Below are 16,807 nucleotides of genomic sequence, written 5' to 3'. Positions count from 1 at the left end.
CTGCCTTTTTTCCACCCCCCACCCCCCCTTTCCTAGGGAAAACCTCATTAACATCGCTCCTTTCGGGAGGAGAGCGGAGCCTCCACGGTCTTTGCTCTGCCCGCACAGCTCCGTCTGGGGCCCGCGGTGCCGTCGGGCCGCTCTCACAGCACAAAGTCCGCTCGCCGCGGGGCTGCCCTCAGCGCAACGGGGCGGGACTGACGCTGATGCGTTTCTTTCTTTCTTTCTCTCTTGTATTATTATTCTTTTTTAATACTACTGATTACAAATGATCCCGGGGAGAACTCGCTGCATTCCCGTTTTCCCCCTTCGGCCAAACTTACTTTCTTTGCGAACGCCATTTCCTCCGCGGCGGCGTGGAACAGACCGCCGCTTGTTCGCCTCTGTGCCGTTTTGTTCCCCGCTCCGCAGCGGCGGACCCCGCGGGCACAGCGCGGCCCTGCGGAGAGGCCTCCCCCCACACACACCTCCCCGAGGGAAGCAGAGCAGAGCAGAGCCGGGAGCGGGTGGGAGGCCGCGCACGGACGCTCGGTGCTCCGCGCCGCTGCGGGGATGCGCTCGCCCGAGCGGCTGCCCCGTTAATGGTGGGCGCTTAACCTCCTCGTAAAGACAAATCCGGCGTTAATGGCACTGCGGGCTTCTCGCGGGGGATTCCCAGTGGGACGGCCTTACCCTGGCTCTCATTTACCCTCCTCGCCAGGAGCTCCCCCCGCCCCGAAAGTTGGGGATGAAACCCAGCGGGGCCCTCCTGGGGCCGGGGAGGGGGGGGGGGAAGGGGAGCCGGCGCCGCGGAGGTGAAATGAATGAATGCGAGCGCGGTGTTCAGCGCGCCCGGTGATGAGTGCTGGGAAAAGCCTATAAATAACAGATCACCGTCCTGAGCTCTGAATTGCCCGGCTTGAGTGTGTCTTAAATCAGACCTTTATCATTGCTTATTGTGAGGCTGCTTTTAATGGAAGTGCGGAAATCTGAATAACAAAACACGCCGGGCCCCGGCCGGCGTGACGGGTCCGCAGCTCTCCCGGCGCTGACGCGGTGCCAGCAAAGCGTGACCCCCCCCACAGCCGGGGGGGCTCTGCGCAGCCCGACTACAGCGAACCCAGGGCGCAGCTCGAGGCCGCTCCGCTGACAGCAGAGCGGTGATATAACTCCCTCCCAGCAGAGCCCGAGACGCGATCGGTTCCCGGAGCGAGCACCGCGCTCTCGCTCATACAAAGGAGAAGGACAAACCCCGTGGACGAGCCGACGGGACGGACATGCCGCCGGGGCGGACGCACGGGCGAGCGGCCCAGGCCGAGCAGCCGCCGCGCTCTGAGTTTCGCGGCCGAGGAAACCTCCACGGCTCGAAGGTGTGTTCATGCAGCCTGCAGCTTGTATGTTAATAATTGGATACAGTCGATGAATCACCTCCGTCCTCCTTCTGGTTTTGTTTTCGTGTTGTGTTTTGTTTCAGAGGGGGTGGGGAGAGAAAAGCAGGAGACGCTGCGCGGCTCGGCCCTGAATACCAATGCCGCGGCCGGGTTCGCAAACACTGGGGTTATTCACTCCGCCCCAGAGGTGACAGCGGGCTCCGGGCCTCCGGGAGCGGCCCTGCGAGCGGGGGCGGCGGCACCGGACGGGGGCAGGGAGGGGCGCACACGTGTGCGTTCTCCTGGGAAGAGCCCCTCATTTCTCCGCTCGGATCGCTCGCTTTTTTTTCCCCACCCGCGCGGTACACACGAGGAGAGATTCTTTAGTCCCGAACTTAACACTTCACAGTGTTTTTAGCAATTAAGGCGAGAGGGGGGTGGGTATAAAGATAAGCCACTTTTTCGCCCTGCAAGTGTGAAAGATAAGATAACAGTGAGCCGGGGCACAACGTCTGCTTACAACCTCCCCCCGGCGATTCCGATCGGTCACCTCTTATCGCGGAAAATGTTCATTTTGAAAACAGCCTCGAAAAAAAAAAAAAAAAAAAAAAAAGGAAAAAGAAAAGTCTTCTCCGGTCCGTAACGCCATTCAGAGCTCCCGCGCCCCACACGGAGCACCGCTCCCCTCCCGGCGCGGTGACGGGGACGCGGCCGCTCCCGGACCCGGGGCAGAGGTCCCGGGAGGGACGCAGGCTCTGCCGTTCCCCGCCTGTCAGGCAGCGCCCACGCCGGCCGCGGCCGAGGCCACCCGCTGCTCCGCTAGCCTGGGGCCTGCCCTCCGGGCCCGGAGTTTCCCCCGCCCGCTGTGCGATAAGCCGAGATCCCGGGTACAAAGCGCTTCCCGACACCGCCCCGAGGGCGAGGCGCGGCGGCGCCGGGTGCCCGCTGCCGTCGGGGAGCTCCGCGCGGCCCCACGCGGGGCAATGAGCTGCGGGGATCTGTGAGCCGCACCGCCGACGTGCGCAGCGGGGCGGCCCCGGTCCCTCCGCAGCTGCCGCTTCCCCCCTCCCCTCCCGCCGCCTTTCTCAGAACCGCGTTCTCGGAGTGACTGGGTCCGCAGATGATGACACGGGGAAAAAGCAGAAGAGAGCGAGCGAGCGGGGAGAAAAAGCACCCTCGCGGCCCCTCGCTTGGGCGAGATTACTCATCCCCAGAGTTCCCCTAAGTTACAGAAACTTGGCCAGGGCTCAGGCCGGGCCGTTAACACGGGCCGGGGCTCCCCGGGCACCTCTCGCCGCGGAGGCACAGGGCCGGGCCGTGCCGCGTGGATCGCGCGGCCCCTTCCCTCCCTCTCTCTCTCTCTCTCTCTCTCTCCCTGCCTCCCTCCCTCTCTCCCTCCTTCCATCCCCCGCCGCCGGCGCTCGCGTTCTCGGCAGCGTTTTATCTTCACAGTCACATCGGCAGCTAACGAGGCTCGGCGGCTGCAGCCCACACGACTTCGGTTCCCCGCATTTATCCTTCAATAAAAGCCGGTTCCTTTATTAGAAACAGGAGACGTGTCTCCCGCCGCCCCTGGCAGATCCCGAGAGCCGAGGCGCAGCCGACACCTCCCCCTCGGCCCCCACCCCCCCCCCCCCCAGACCCGGAGGGGCCGCCGCCGCCACCGCGCGCCCCCCGGACCCCCCACCGCGAGCAGCCTCGGCCCCCCCCTCCCCCCTTTGCTCTCCGCCGAACCGATCGCCTCCGCCGGGCGCACCCACCCCCACCACTTCGGTTCCCCCGCGTTTATCGCTCAATAAAAGTCGTTTCCTTTATTAGAAACAGCGGAGCCGCTTCTCCCACCGTCCTCAGCTCGAGGGGCTGCAGCCCCCCGCCCGGCACGGCCCCCTAAAAATAATAACAATAACGCGAATAATCATCACAATAATAACAGCCGCCGTCCCCGGCAGCAGCACAGCCACCCCCCGCCCCCCCCCCCAGCCCCGCCCCCCCCCCCCCCCCCCGGGCACACGGCAGGTCCCTGCGCGGGGCCGTGTGTGCCGCGGCTGCCGCCCGGGGATGGCTTTCCCTGAGCAGCCGGGAGAGCCGCTGCTAGGGGGGATGCCGATGCGATGTGTCGAGGCGAGCCGAGCCACGCTGTGTCGAGCCGCCCCCTCCTCCGCGTTCCGACCGGAGCTCACCGCCGAGCTCTCCCGGCGAGGCGGGGTCGGACTGGAGCGCGCTGTGCATGGCATTAAATGCAACGGCCTGGCCCGGCGGAGGAGGAGGAGGAGGAGGCAGGTGATGCTGCCCGACACAATGAGGGGTTTGAGCGCTGCGGAATAAAGCGCCCTTCATGGGGCTGCGGGCGGTCGGGTCCCGCTCCTTCGCAGCGGAGCGGGCGGTGCGCGGGGTCCCCCCCGGCCGCGTGCCCGCTGTGACACGGTACAGCCGCTCAGGAGGCTGCGGCCGAGCCCGGCGCTGTGTCGGTGGCTGTGACATGAAAAGATGGCGCTCTCCCCTCCCCCGCCTCCCTCTCGCCTTACACTTCCTCCCTACAGCGTTTCCCTCCCGGTTTTAAAGCCCTCTTTTCTCTCTGCCCCCCCCACCCCCCCCACCCCAAGACGCTTTCTCCGCCGGATGCCGTGCGCTCCGGGCCCGGCGGTGCCCCCCGTGCGGGCGGTGATGCCCTCATTGCATGCGCTGTCCCGACCCCGCAATGTTCGCCGCTCCTTTTTCCCGGAAGCCCCGCGCTACGCCTCGCTCCGCTGTGAACTTCTGCTGCTAACGGGAGGCGGGGGGGTGAGGGGCACGTACCCAAAACGTTCTCCTCTCCGCTACTTAGCTCCCCCCAGCTCACCCTCCCCCGCCCCCCCCCCCCCGTTTCCTCCCGCTCCCCGAGGCAGGAAGGCAGAGCCGCGTGCGTGCCGGGGGGGCGGGAAGCAGCCGCCGGGAGCCGCCCCCCCCACGCCGACCCACACTGCGGGAGAGCCCGGCGGGGCCGGGAGGGCATGAGGCGGCGGGGCACCCTCTGGCAGTGTGCCTGCCCGGAGATGTGCTCCGAAGCGGGAGGGCTCCGCCGCCAGAAGCCCCCTCCTGCCTCCAAGCAGCAGGCTGCTCCGAGTGGTTGTGTTTTTGGTGGGTTTTTTCCCCCTTTTCTTGTTTCTTTTTTTTTTTTTTTTTTTTTTTTTTTTTCTTTCTTTTTTTAAGCCTGCAAATTAAATTCAGCGCCGCTCTCCCCTATTTTAGTGCGTGTGATGTTAATGGCACTTAGCGCCGGGGCGCCGCTCGCCAGAGATGTGCGGAGGCCTGGCGCTGCCCGCAGAGCCCCGAGGGCACACGGGGCCGATCCGGCGCGTCCCTTCTGCTCTACCCAGGGAGCGACTGCGCGGGCTGACCGAGCCCGGTAAGCTGTCCACTTGTTCGTCTCAGAAGCATCGATTCCTGGCTGCGAGGCGCTCTTAGCACCGCGCGATGCCCCGCAGCTGGTCTTTCGCCCAGACAAAACAGCGACGAGATGCGAGCGTTATTAGCCACATAAATAAATCATTACGCCGCGCACCGATGTTATTTCAGCACAATTCCTCCTGAGCAGAAAATAGCCCGGCGGGGCCGCGAGAAGCCGCGCACCGTGCTCGCCCCGACGGCCGCAGCCCCGCAGTCGGGAGCCATTCCGCAGCGCGGGGAGAGCAGCGGGGCTCCTATATGCCGGGGCCGGGGCTCACCCCGTCCCGCTGCGGTCCGGGGCGACCGGGAACGGCGGGGAGCGTCACCCCCCCGGCCGGAGCGCGGCGGGTGCCGGCAGAGCGCAGCCCGGGAGCCGCGCCAGGCGGGCCGCCTTTGATATTCCGCACCGCGGCCGCTCCTCCGCTCGCCGCTAAGCACGCAAACGCCGGCGAGCTCCGGCTCTCTCCGTGAGAAACGCCGCGCGCATTTCTCCGCGCTCCCAAAGTAAACACGGGAGGTCTCCCACTTTTCCGCACTTAGCAACGGCCCGAGGCGGGCCGCGACCGTCGACTCCCGGTCGCGCCGCAGACGTTCGCTCGGCAGTTCAAGGGCAGGACGGGAACCGCGCGAGCGAAGCCCCGCCGGCGGAAATCTCCCATTCGCAGCGCCGCGCACCGCCGCCACAGCCACCCCCGAGCACCTTTGTTCTGCGCGCAGCTGCTTTTATCCCCCCCCACCCCCCCGCGGCCGCTCCCTCCCCCACCCCCCAGCAACCCCGGACGGATCGCGGGTGACCCCGGGGGGCGGCGGGGTCGGGGGAGGGGCCGGGAGCGGCTGATGCGGGGCGGCACCACCGGAGATAAGGGCCAGGCGGCGGCGGGGCGGGCGGCCGCGCTCTGCGGGGAGCTGCAGGGGGGACGGGGGCGGCGCTCGTCCTCCCGAGGCCCCCGGGGGGGGGGCGCGGGGCGGCCGAGGGAACCGTGCTAAGCCCCGTTCCTCCGGTCTCGCTGCGAAACGCGGCGATCCCGCAGACGCCCGGGACGTTTTCCTTGATCTGAACTTCCTCGGGTGATCCCCTCTCGCTACGGAGCACGAAACGCCTCCCGGACACGGAAAGCGGAGCTCGGAGCTCCTCCCGTCCTTTTTTGTTGCCCTCTCGCCTCTAAAGCATGGCATCCCCCCGGGGGCTCGCAGCGGCGGAGGGAGGGAGAAACAGAGAGAGGGATGAGGGCACCCCCGGGTGCTTCAAACTCCACCTTTCGTGGCGGTCGTTCGTGGCCCTTGATGGTGAAGGTGATGAACGAGGCACTGAATGCATCACAGGTCCGGCAGAGCCCCTGAGCCTGTGGCCATCATTTGCGAGGTTCTGAGACCTGCTGCAGGGGTTTGTCATCAGCGCCTTGGGCTAGGGAGGAGGGGGTGTCGGCATGGGGGGGGGGTTTCGGCCGTATTGCTTCCCTTCTAAAAGACATGCAGAAAGTTTGTGCTGTTTTGACAACTAAGCCCATCTAGCCACCCCATCCAGGGTGAGAAAAACACTCTGCCTGTTTGCTGGAGGCCATTTTATGAGACCTCAGGGAGACGACTTTCAGGAACACCGGGTGCCTCCTGATGACCCTCTCCCCATTCCCCACCACTGGCTCAGCCAGGCCACTGGCTCTGCAGGCCGAACTCTCCTGCATGGCCAATGGTTGCCCACCTGCACAGGGCTGTACCTCTCCCCTGCTCTGAGTACACACAGTGTGTGAATAACACCGGTGACACACCCGATGGGAGGGCATGGGGACTCCTCATCCCATCTCACATATTTCACTGGAATGTCATGTAAGATTCTTCTCTGAGTGCCACCGGTATGCACAGCGTTAATGAGATTGTGCCTCTGTAAAACAAAGCCAGGCAAATGGGAGAGGGAGAATTTGTTAAAGTGTTTAAAAATGCTGTCATGTTTGTTAACAGCTGCTTAACTCCTGTGTCTAACAAACACTGGGGGACAAAAAAAAAAAAAAAAAAAAAAAAAAAGTTATTTAATTTTTTTTTAAAAAGGCAATACCACGGCTTGCATACAATTAAATGATGACAGCCTATAACGTGTTCCTTCAAGACCTCAAGTAATACCAGGGCTCAGGAGACCTGAAATACCCAATTCATGGATTTTTAAACCAAAGAAGGGCTGTTACGATTGGTGCTCTGACCTGCCACATATCACGGGCCAGCGAGTTTCAGGCAGCCATTCCTGTCTCAGGCTCATAAATCCTGGCCGAGCTTTTAGCCTGGCATCCAGTCTCGCTCCAAGACCTGTAAGTAACAGCAAACCCTCGGCCTGCCTCCATCATACCGGCGGCTGTGTCCCCTCACTGCTTTCAGAAGAACGCACCTATTTCTGCTCAGAATTCACAGAGCTTCATTTTCCAACATAGGATCTCATTATGCTTTTGTCTGCCACATTAAAGAGATCTCTGCTATCAGAAATCTCCCCATAGAGACACTTAGGGCACTTAAAGACTATGATCAAACCAAGCCATAGCCTCCTCTTGGATAAATTAATAGACGAGATTTCTTTCGTCTCGGGCAATAAGATGCGATCCCCAGACCTCGAATCACTTTTGTAGCTCTTTTCTGATCCCATATTAATTTGCCAACATTCCTCTGACATGCGAATACCACCGCAGGATTGGATGCTGCATTCCGCTACAGGTCTCACTCAAGTCATAAGTGCTAATGGCATCATTACGTTTACCTGTTTAAAACCCTATGCAGATTACCCTAATAGATGGCCTTAGCAATAGTGACTTTATTAAAAACCCATTTTTAAAGTCGCCTGTCTCCACACAGACCGGTGTTGTTCATCAAACTCACAGCACCAAGCGTCGCCTGGCCAAGCTGCAGAGCAGGCTGAGCTTCTCTGGCCAGAGCTAGAAAGCCTTTAGAGAGGCCGTGTTGGCATAAAGCACCTTTGAGGTGAGGGCAGTGCAGCACTCACTTACAGTGCCTTTGTGCACGTCCCCTGACTCATGCTCGCTCTGTGCCGTGCTGTCACAACACGCCTGCCCCTTTAAGCTGAAATTATCATCTATAAAATTATTTTTCCCATGACACACAGCACAGCCTGCATGTCCGACCAGCACAGCTCTCCCTGCGCTCACTCTTCCCACGTGCCCTCTTTTTGCTATGAGTCACACGTGCTTGCCCTCTCTTCCTCTGACTTACACTTTCCTACCTCAAAGGACGTGCGTGTCAGGAGATAGACCTGATGGCCCTGTTTTGGATATCTGCTCATACAATCGTTAAGGTTGGAAAAGATCTCTAAGACCAACTGTCAGCCCATCACACCATGCCCACTGCCCATGTCCCTCAGGAGCCATATCCACACGGCTCTTGAACATCTCCAGAGACGGTGACTCCACCACCTCCCTTGGCAGCCTGTGCCACTGCCTTCCTGCTCTTTCTGAGAAGAAAAGGTTCCTAATATCCAACCTGTACCTTCCTGAATAAACGCAGTTTATACTTTCAGCAAGCACGAATCGCTCTGACTGCTGTCCCAGTGTGCTGCAGGACAGGGCTTCTTCTTCTCACCCCGATGTGCCCATGACTGTGCAGCCCTTCAGTCCCTTACATCCTGCTCTCCCTCCCGAGCTGCTGCAGCACTGGGGTCTGCTCTCCTCCACCTCTCCGGGGGTTCTGTCATTAGCTTCTACGGAGAGCAGAACGGGGCTGGATGTGGAAAACCAATATTGACATTCCCTTGTTTAAATATCATACATCAGAGGGGGTCATGGGCACCAAGGCCATACGGAAGGGCTCTCCCAGGAGCTATTATTGCCTTTTAAGAAGCACCGAGTGCCTTACCCCACATACCTGCCCCTCTCCACAAGAGATGTTGCTGCCACTGGGCAAATACGAATGTTCAGGTCTTTCCCTCCAATGCAGATCTCACCCGCTGCTGTGCAAAGGCCTTGCACGACATGAATGCCTCATTTAAGCCCTCTTCTTAAGGCTGTGGGAAATACGCTTCCCACACACACTCACCTCTGTCTTTCCTTACTAAAATGCACAGTGTTTTCCTATCAAATGTGAAACAAGTAGCGTTCCAGCTTATTTAAAAAATTAATTGAACCAATACATCAACAACTTCCATGTTTTCAGAGCCTGCCCAGCCCTCGCTTGCAAAATGAGAACTGCAGGAGAGTCATTTTGCATTGAAATCCACAGAGACCTATGCCAGGCTGCCCTCCTCCTGGCGAAGCCCAGCAGTGCTCAGGGCTGGAGAAGAGCACAGCTTGTTGGGTGTCCTGCACCTATAGTGCACTGCTCTTCCTGGCAGGGTTGGGGGGGGTCATGGGGCTACCCCTCACACACATTAGTATCACTTAGTGCAGTGACACAGGGCATCGTCGCTATGTTAGTGCATGCCATTGCCCTCATCCCCATCTACACTGCTGTGTGCTCCTCTGTATACCTCTTTGCTGTGCACCAGGTGAGCAGGAGGCTCTCAAGTAGGAAAAAAGGGACTTCATGGGTTGCTTAAGCCAAGAATCAGGCAGAGCCATAGGGAGAGACATGTCCCTTCCTTGCAAGGGAACGGCTGCAGGATTTCTCTTTTTATCTAAACCCCCGAATGAGTTTGCCACTGAAAGAGAGATAATCCACATTATGTAGACACAAAATTACATTCACATGAACACACGCACACAAACACGCACTGTTCTCCCTTGACGGTGGGATGCTGGCGATGGGAGTGAGGCCTCGAGGAGCCCAAAGGTTACACGGGGACCTCACCGGCCTCGACGCTCCCCTCCCCGTGCTGGAAGGGCAGTGTCACAGCACGCCTTCCCTTACCAGGGCTCCCAGCACTGTAACCCCGCTATTGGGTAAGGCGGTACTTGTGAACCCAGAGAGACAGAGCACGGCTGGAATGTGCCCGCTGCCCCAGGGCTGTGCATCCTGAGCCCTGCACCGCTCCACAATTTCTCCCCTCTGTTCTGTTGTTTACGTGACAGCCGCTGCTGCTGTAGTAGCACTCTCTCGGTGCTGTTCCTGCGGCTTAGCGATCGCCCCTGAGAGCACTGCCAAGGAGATTTTACAACGCCTTCAGGGCACCGAGGGACAGCAGCAGGAGGACTATCTGCACCTCTCTGGTCCCAGGCGTTCGGACTTAGATCCATCCAGGCATTAATTCAGTGAAAGCCAGACGGGATCAGGCTGAAACTGGCATTATGCACTGCTGGAAGCAAATCCAATCCACATAGTTTTAAGTGCATGCAAACCATTTTCTGTGGGGACCTGGACTGCCTTACAAGGGTGCTCAAGGGACCAGGTGACTGCTCGTGCCATGCATTGCAGCAGTGTAACCAGGGCTCACAGCCCTCCATGAGGTAGGGATGACCATAAAAGCTGAGCCATGAACCTGAAAATGCTGTGGGTTTTTTTCTTTTGCCTTTCCTACTGCTGCTGTCCATTTTTTCTGCTTCTCCTTGTGCACCCTGCTGTAGGAGAAAAGCGCTGTATCTCATCACTGTGACACAAGCCCACTTTTTTGCTCTCTGCTGATGGCACTGAGAGAGAGAATAGCTCTGTGCAAGACCCACAGGGAGTGCAGACACCCTGGGGCCAGTTGTTGGTGGCTGCTCTTCACACCTCCCCAAGGCCTCGCTCTGACCCAAAGTCATTCTATGGGGCACCGCAGCTACGCACTGCCCAGGAGGACCCTGGTAAACTGCTCCTGTGCTGGTTTGCCACAAACGGTTGTCCCAAATAAGAAAGCAGGACGTGGTCTTAAACTAAAGTGAGACATATGTACGCGTGTTGGCTGATGCATCACTCTCACTCTTTCTTCAGATGACTCCTTGCCATGGGGAGATGTCCCCAAGCCTTCACCCACATGAACCTACTGAACCGCTTCCCAGTCTCAACCTCCAATCAGCGGCTCCCCAGACACCTGCTCTGACATCCATTCACTCTGACATCTTCACACACACGTACAAGCAGAGATCTCTCCAAGTGCCACACATACCACTTTCCCTCTCGGGGCTCAGCCACACACCAGCAACACACCTGGTTGCCACACCGCAGGATATGGTGCTCTGGCCCCATCTGTGCTCCAACACCAGCCCCAAAGCCATTGCCTGAGGTGCACTGAGGGCTCAATAGTCACCACTCTCCACACCAGCCCTGTCTGTTCAGCTCCGCTCATCTCCACGGGGGTGACACAGCACTCTTACTGCCCATTCCGAAGCGACGGTCAGAGATGCTCCCGGATTTTCGCCTCCTTCTGCCTTCTGAGCTCAGGAGCTGCACTCTTCTGCCGGCCCGCTGCTTTCCCTCATCACCCCCCCTCCCCGTCTCTCCGGGGCAGCTGACAAGCGTGACAGCCGCCAGCCCGCTCTGCATGCAGGGGGCGGGGGGCCGAGGTGACACTCTCTCGACCCGGGGCCGCCTCCCGGCCCGCAGAGCCCTCCCGGAAGCACCGGGGCGGCCCCGACAGCGCGGCCCGGGGCACGGGGCCCTCGTGGAGACGGCCCGCGGTGTGCGGAGGTAGGGGGGTTGGAGGGAGTGCGTGCTTGGGCTGCGTCAAAGGTATTTGTTCTGATTGTCCCTTGGCTCCGAGTTCCGTCGTCGTTGCTCTTTGTTTTAGAGCTGCTCAAGTTTACTCGCAGAATTAAGACAGATTTTGGGGGGAGGGGGAGGAAGGGGGTAGGAAGCCTTTGTTCTCCGGAGTGTGCTTGTCTTACTTTTGTATCATGTGGCCTGAGCAGCACCCCCTCCCCCCCCCCCCCCACCCCCCCCCCTTCCCCGGGCGTGTTTACTCTATCTCGAGCCGAGTCCTTTGAAGGAAAGGGCAGAGGCGTCGTTAACCCTCTGCGCGCCTCGCGGGGCCCTCCGCCGGCTGAGCTCCCCCCGGGGCCCGGCTGCGAGCGCTGCGGGTGCCCGCTCCCACGCAAGGACACGCACTGCGCACCGGTGGGGAGCAGGCACCGGGGGCCTTTCTGGGGGAGCCCGGGGATCCCCCATAGATCACTCTCAGGCTTAACACGGGGTTGGGAGATGCTGACAAACTCGAAACAGCTGCCGGGCTTCGCTCTGGCCTGCCTGCTAAAATACGCCGATCTCCTTTTAATCTGTTTCATATTCACAAATTAAGCACTTAGCCTAGGTAATAAATCATGAGGCAGTTTACGAGGCTAGCAGGAGACAAACAAGTGGAAAGGGAAAACAATCGCTTCCAAGTGCACGCGATGCGATTGCGGAGACGCAGCCCGACCCGCACTGCACTGCGAGCCCCGGGGGAAGCAGGGAACCCCGCACCGCTCCGCCGCGGCCTTTGTCTGCCCGGCCCCGGCTGCCCGCACCGTCCCCACCTGGGAGAGCCTCTCCCGGTCGGGAATCCACGCGTCAGGGGGCCGGCAGCCTCGCTCCGAACAACCACACCGTCGCGGCCGTGGTGCGGAGATGCTGCGACGACACCGAGCGCCGGTGTCCGGGAACGGGGATCGGTGCCGCTGGGCGAAGCGGCCGCACGCGTGTGTGCGGAGCCCCGTGTCTGCCAGGTGCCCGTCAGACGGAAAACAGCGCTCTGGCCGCCGGAGGAATGCCCCCCGCCCTCTCGGGCCCGTTTCTGGGGCTGCTGGCGGAGGGTCCAGGGGGAGACGGCCCCACCGGCCCATCGGGCAGCCGTCACGGTCACGGCGCGACGGGGCGGCCCCAAGGGCAGGGCTCAGCCTGACCCCCTCGGAACCGAGCCGCGCGGGCTCGAGCGGCGCTACCCGCGGGGCAGCACGGGCTTCCTGGCACTTTCCGCACTAGCTCCGCGCCGGAGAGCAGCACGCGAAGGCCCCGGACAAAAGCCCCGGCGCTAAGACCCCTCCTGGCAAAGGCGCAGCCCGCCCCGAGCGCTCCGGACTTTTCTCTCTCCGCGCCGAGCTGTGCGGTGGCAGCGGGGCCGCGGGCGGCTCCGGGGCGGCGAGGGGGAGCGCTGGGAAGGGGGTGGGCAGCGGCCCCGGGAAAAGAGAGGGGAGCGGGGATTTAAAGGGACTCCCGCGCATGGGAGCGGCACCGACCTGAGTCCGTCCGCCCGCTGCGATCGGAGGAGCTCCCGGCGCGAAGAGGCGCCGTCAGAGGCGATTTATCTCCCGCCGGAGCGCGGGCTCCGCTTCCCGCATCGCCTGTGAGTAACAATGGCAGCTCTCAGCGGCTTTTCACGCTCTCCAGCGGACGAGCGGATCGCGGAAGGTGCCCGCGCCCCGCTCTCACGGCCGCTCCGCCGCATCCCTCTCAGCCGCCGCCGCGCCTTGTGCCGCTCCGCCGGGAGCCGCTCCCCGCGCCCCCCGCCCTCCCCCGCCCGCCCTTCCCTTCGCTTTTCCATTCTCAGGACTTTGGCGCGCGGCCAGCAATGTCAGGAGGGGATGAAACTCGACACAGAGATCTCAACCCGGAGCGATTTCCTCCTCCCCCCTCCCCCGCCCCCGTCCCCCCCCCCGAGCCCCGAAGTTAACTTTCAGCTACTTTGGCCGCTTTTCAGTTCGGAGGGAGGGGGAAACTGCAGGTCACCGCCGCCTGTTCGGCCCGGGCATGTGTTTCTTCCTTTCTTTCTTTTAAATTAAAAAAAAAAAAAAAAAAAAAACTGCACACCGGGGCCTGAAATTCATCTGCAACCCGGGCGTGCCGCCGTTAACCCGTGTGTGCCCCGACCCACCGCTCCGGGACCCCGCACCCGCCCGCCCCGCAGTGCCGGGGGAGCAGCGCTGGCAGCGGAGCCACGCTCACCCCGGGAGGATGCCTCAGCACTTTCTGTGTTCCGCGCTTCCAGCAGAAGGGAAGCTAATTCCTCCGCTGAGGGCCTCAATCAGGCATTTATTTGACACTCATGATGCATGAACGGCTAAACGCTCGTCTGAGCGGGGGATCAGCCGCTGCTTTATAGCCCGCGAGTTTTTTGATGCAGGTGAATTATGCTGATCCCTGAATGCCTCCTATTCCTGGGGGGAGGAGAGAGGGCGGGGGAGAGCAGAGTGGCGGGGGGGGGGGAAAGAGGTATGAAAACACAGAGGGGGACGCGCGGGGCGGCTGCGCTCCTTCATCTCAGCTCCGCACGCCCGGGAAACTCTGGGATCGGGGCTGTGGCCCGCAGCCCTCCCGCCCCGTCCCCCCTGGTACCAGGCCCGGTCCGCATCCCGCACCCCTCCGGGCCGCCCCGTCCGCGCCTCCCCGAAGGCACAATATGGAGAGGGGAAAGGCACGGCGACAACATGGAGGGGGGGAGCCGAGGAGGAGGAGGAGGAGGGGAGAAACCATATGGAGCGGCGGGGAGGGAGGCGAGCAAGCCGGAGGAGCCGGAGGAGGCAGCGCGGGGCAGGGCGGCCGAGGCCCGGGGGCACGGAGCGCGGAGGCGGCCCCGCGGTGGGGGATGGGGGGGTCGGTACTGCCGGTGCTGGGGGTGAGGCGGGAGTCCGCTCCGAGTCGGTGCCCGCGCTGCGCGGCCCCGCGCTCTGTGCCCATCTCTCCCGATCCCCTCCGGGGAGGTTTCTTCTTTTTTACAGCTTCTCCTCCTGGCCTCTTTCCAACTGTTGTTCCAGGACCGAAAAAAATAACAATTAAGTAGGAGGCATGTCTTGTGACTCGCACAATCTCTCCTAACGCCCGAGTTCAATTTTACACAACATTTAATACAAATATTAAAAATCAATATATCAAGGGGGCTGTTAATGAAATGTTACAGGGAGTGTGTGCCGCCAGATAGGATTCGGTGGGAACGCGTGTGATGCAGCGAGAGCGGGATGCGGGCGTCTGCTTAATCCCCCCGCTAAAAAACAAAAGATAAAGGTGTTCATTAAATCATATCGAATCGAATTAAACTCTATCGCCGGGGCCTTTCAGCAGAACAGGAGCCTGAAAAGCAGGGAATGGAGAATGAATCTCAATGCGGCTCCCGACAACGGAACGAGAATCGGAACACATTAAAAATAAATCAGAGCGCCGCTGTAGGTCACAACGCGAAGATAGGACGGTGCGGGAATCTCCGGACGGGCAGAGAGCCGGGGGCTGCCCGCAGGTACATCCCAGCACAGGGAGGGAAAAGCGGACTGCCTGAGCCGTGGGTGACGCGGGGGATGCAGCACTCCTTGCTTCTCTGGCAAGGGCCGATGATCTGCCGGCCCTTCCCCGGCTCCCGGGGCTGCAGTGTGCCCCTCGGCGCGCTGCCAAGCGACGTCCTGCTGGCTGCTGGCTGCGCCCGCCTTCCCCCGCTCTTTGCCCCTCTCCTCCTCCGCCCGGGCCGCTCCCTGCTCTCCCCGGCTTGGCCGCGATGCCCTCCTCCAGCCCAGCCGCTCGCACTGCTCTGCGATGCCCCCGATCCCTCTCAGCCCTTCGCAGCAACCCTTCAAAATCGCAGAGCTCGAGGATGAGAGGACGTTGCCAGCCCCGACGGCACATCCGCACTCACCACGGTCTCGGAGCACGGCTGCGAGACCCAGACAGGAGGCTGCGGGGTTGCTGCGCTCTCTGCCGAGGCGCGGAAGGGAGACGAGGGCCCCAAAGGGAGGCTGGGCCTCGGCCCGAAGCTCCACTTACTCCTAGCGTCCCGCAACCCGAGCCCAGACCACGCTCTGCTCCGTTAAGAGCCGAGGGCAGCGCCCGCAGTGCCCGCCATAGGGCTCTGACCGCCAGGCCTGCCCCCGCCGCGGGGCCGCTCAGCCCGGGCTCTCCTCCAGCTTCGGCTCAGCTCCCCGAGCTGCTCGGGGCCGCCGCTTGGACTTCGTTCTCGGCTCTCCCGCTCCGGCCCCCGGGACCCGCTCGCTTCGCCCCCTCCCCCGAGGCCGTGCCGGGCCCGTCCTCCTGTCCCCGCAGCCCCTGAACGGCGCAGCGCGGGCCGAGCCGGGAGCGTGTCTGCAGAGGGAGGCAGAGCCGAGGCAGAGCCGCGGCAGCGCTGCTTTCCCCCGGCTCCCAGCGGCCCCCCCGTATGCTCTCTGCTGTCAGACGGTTTCCCGGCGCTTCGCGATCGTGCTGCTCCGTTCCCTCCCCCCATCCCTCGCCCTTCTCTCTCCGCCCCCCGGAGCCGAGCCGTGCGGCACGGCAGCGGTTACGCGTGCAGCGGCTCCGGAACGCGATAAACAGCCCCGGCCCCGCGCTGGCCCCGGGCCCGCCGCCCGCTGCGGGGAACAGCCGCTCTGCCCTGGGAGCTGCGCACTGCGGAGCCGGGCCAGGGGCTGGGGGGGGGCGGCGGCGGCGGCGGCGGCGGCGGCTCCGTGAGGCCGTGCCGCGGGGCTGCGCTGCCGGGAGCGCAGCTCCTGCTCCGACCTGAACCCGCCGCTCTTCTGTTTGTTTATTTCCCGGCCGCGGTGGCCGGCTGCCAAGCACGCGGACCTTTCCTATTAAAAACCCATTTCTCTTGCCCTGCGCGGAGCGGCTCTTCACTCGCTGCGCTCCGTTGTGCCTTTAACGCAGCGCTGCGCAGCGCAACCGGGGCCGAGGAGGGAGGGGGGGGCGGGAGGGTGGTACCGCAGCCCGGGGAGGCGATGCCCGGCCCAGGGGCCCCTCGCCTTTATCGGACGCCTATCCCGCAGCACGGAGTCGGCGCTGCCTCTCTGGCCGGGGCTCCTTGCGGGGTGGCTCCCGGCCCTTCTCCTCCCCGGGGTGTCTACCCGTCGGTCGGGGCGAGAGGATCCAACAATAAAGTAGATTGAAATAAGTCTGCGGTTGGTGAGTTTCCAGCGATACTTAATGGCACTCGCAGTAAACAGTCCCTCTCTGTGCTAGCGGGGAAAATCATCCAGACACAAGCGCATTCCACCCCCTTTAGGGCTCCCTGGCTGTTATTATAGTTATTGCATTACTCTGGTGTAAGCCTTTTGTAACTAAGCTTCTATAAAGCCCCGCTTACAAGCGCCCTGATTAGAATTTTCCTTGCCAGCAACCAAAGGCCACCCGCTTTCCAGTGCTATACAGAGGGAGCCGTCAGCAGCCACCCCTCTGAATGTGCGCTTTGTTCCTGCCAACAAGGAAACGAGTGGGCTTCCACTGGGGAGAATGCGGCCCTTCTG

The 16,807-nt window shown here is 62.0% G+C and overlaps 1 protein-coding gene across 1 annotated transcript in view; it reads right to left on the bottom strand.

Annotated features, from left to right (window-relative positions):
• The window catches only part of BCOR (BCL6 corepressor), a 59,137-nt gene extending 46,234 nt beyond the window's left edge, over positions 1-12,903 (bottom strand). The window contains 1 exon segment of the mRNA XM_042809609.1: positions 12,830-12,903. The gene's annotated coding sequence lies outside the window, so the exon portion shown is untranslated.
• Between the last annotated feature and the right edge of the window lie 3,904 nt (positions 12,904-16,807).

The sequence above is a fragment of the Centrocercus urophasianus genome, unplaced genomic scaffold, assembly GCF_019232065.1.
Source record: "Centrocercus urophasianus isolate 14NV4802_14NV808 unplaced genomic scaffold, USGS_Curo_1.0 seq_12, whole genome shotgun sequence".
Taxonomy (NCBI): Eukaryota; Metazoa; Chordata; class Aves; order Galliformes; family Phasianidae; genus Centrocercus; species Centrocercus urophasianus.
Note: the sequence above shows the minus strand (reverse complement) of the source record. Positions and strands in the feature narration are given on the sequence as shown.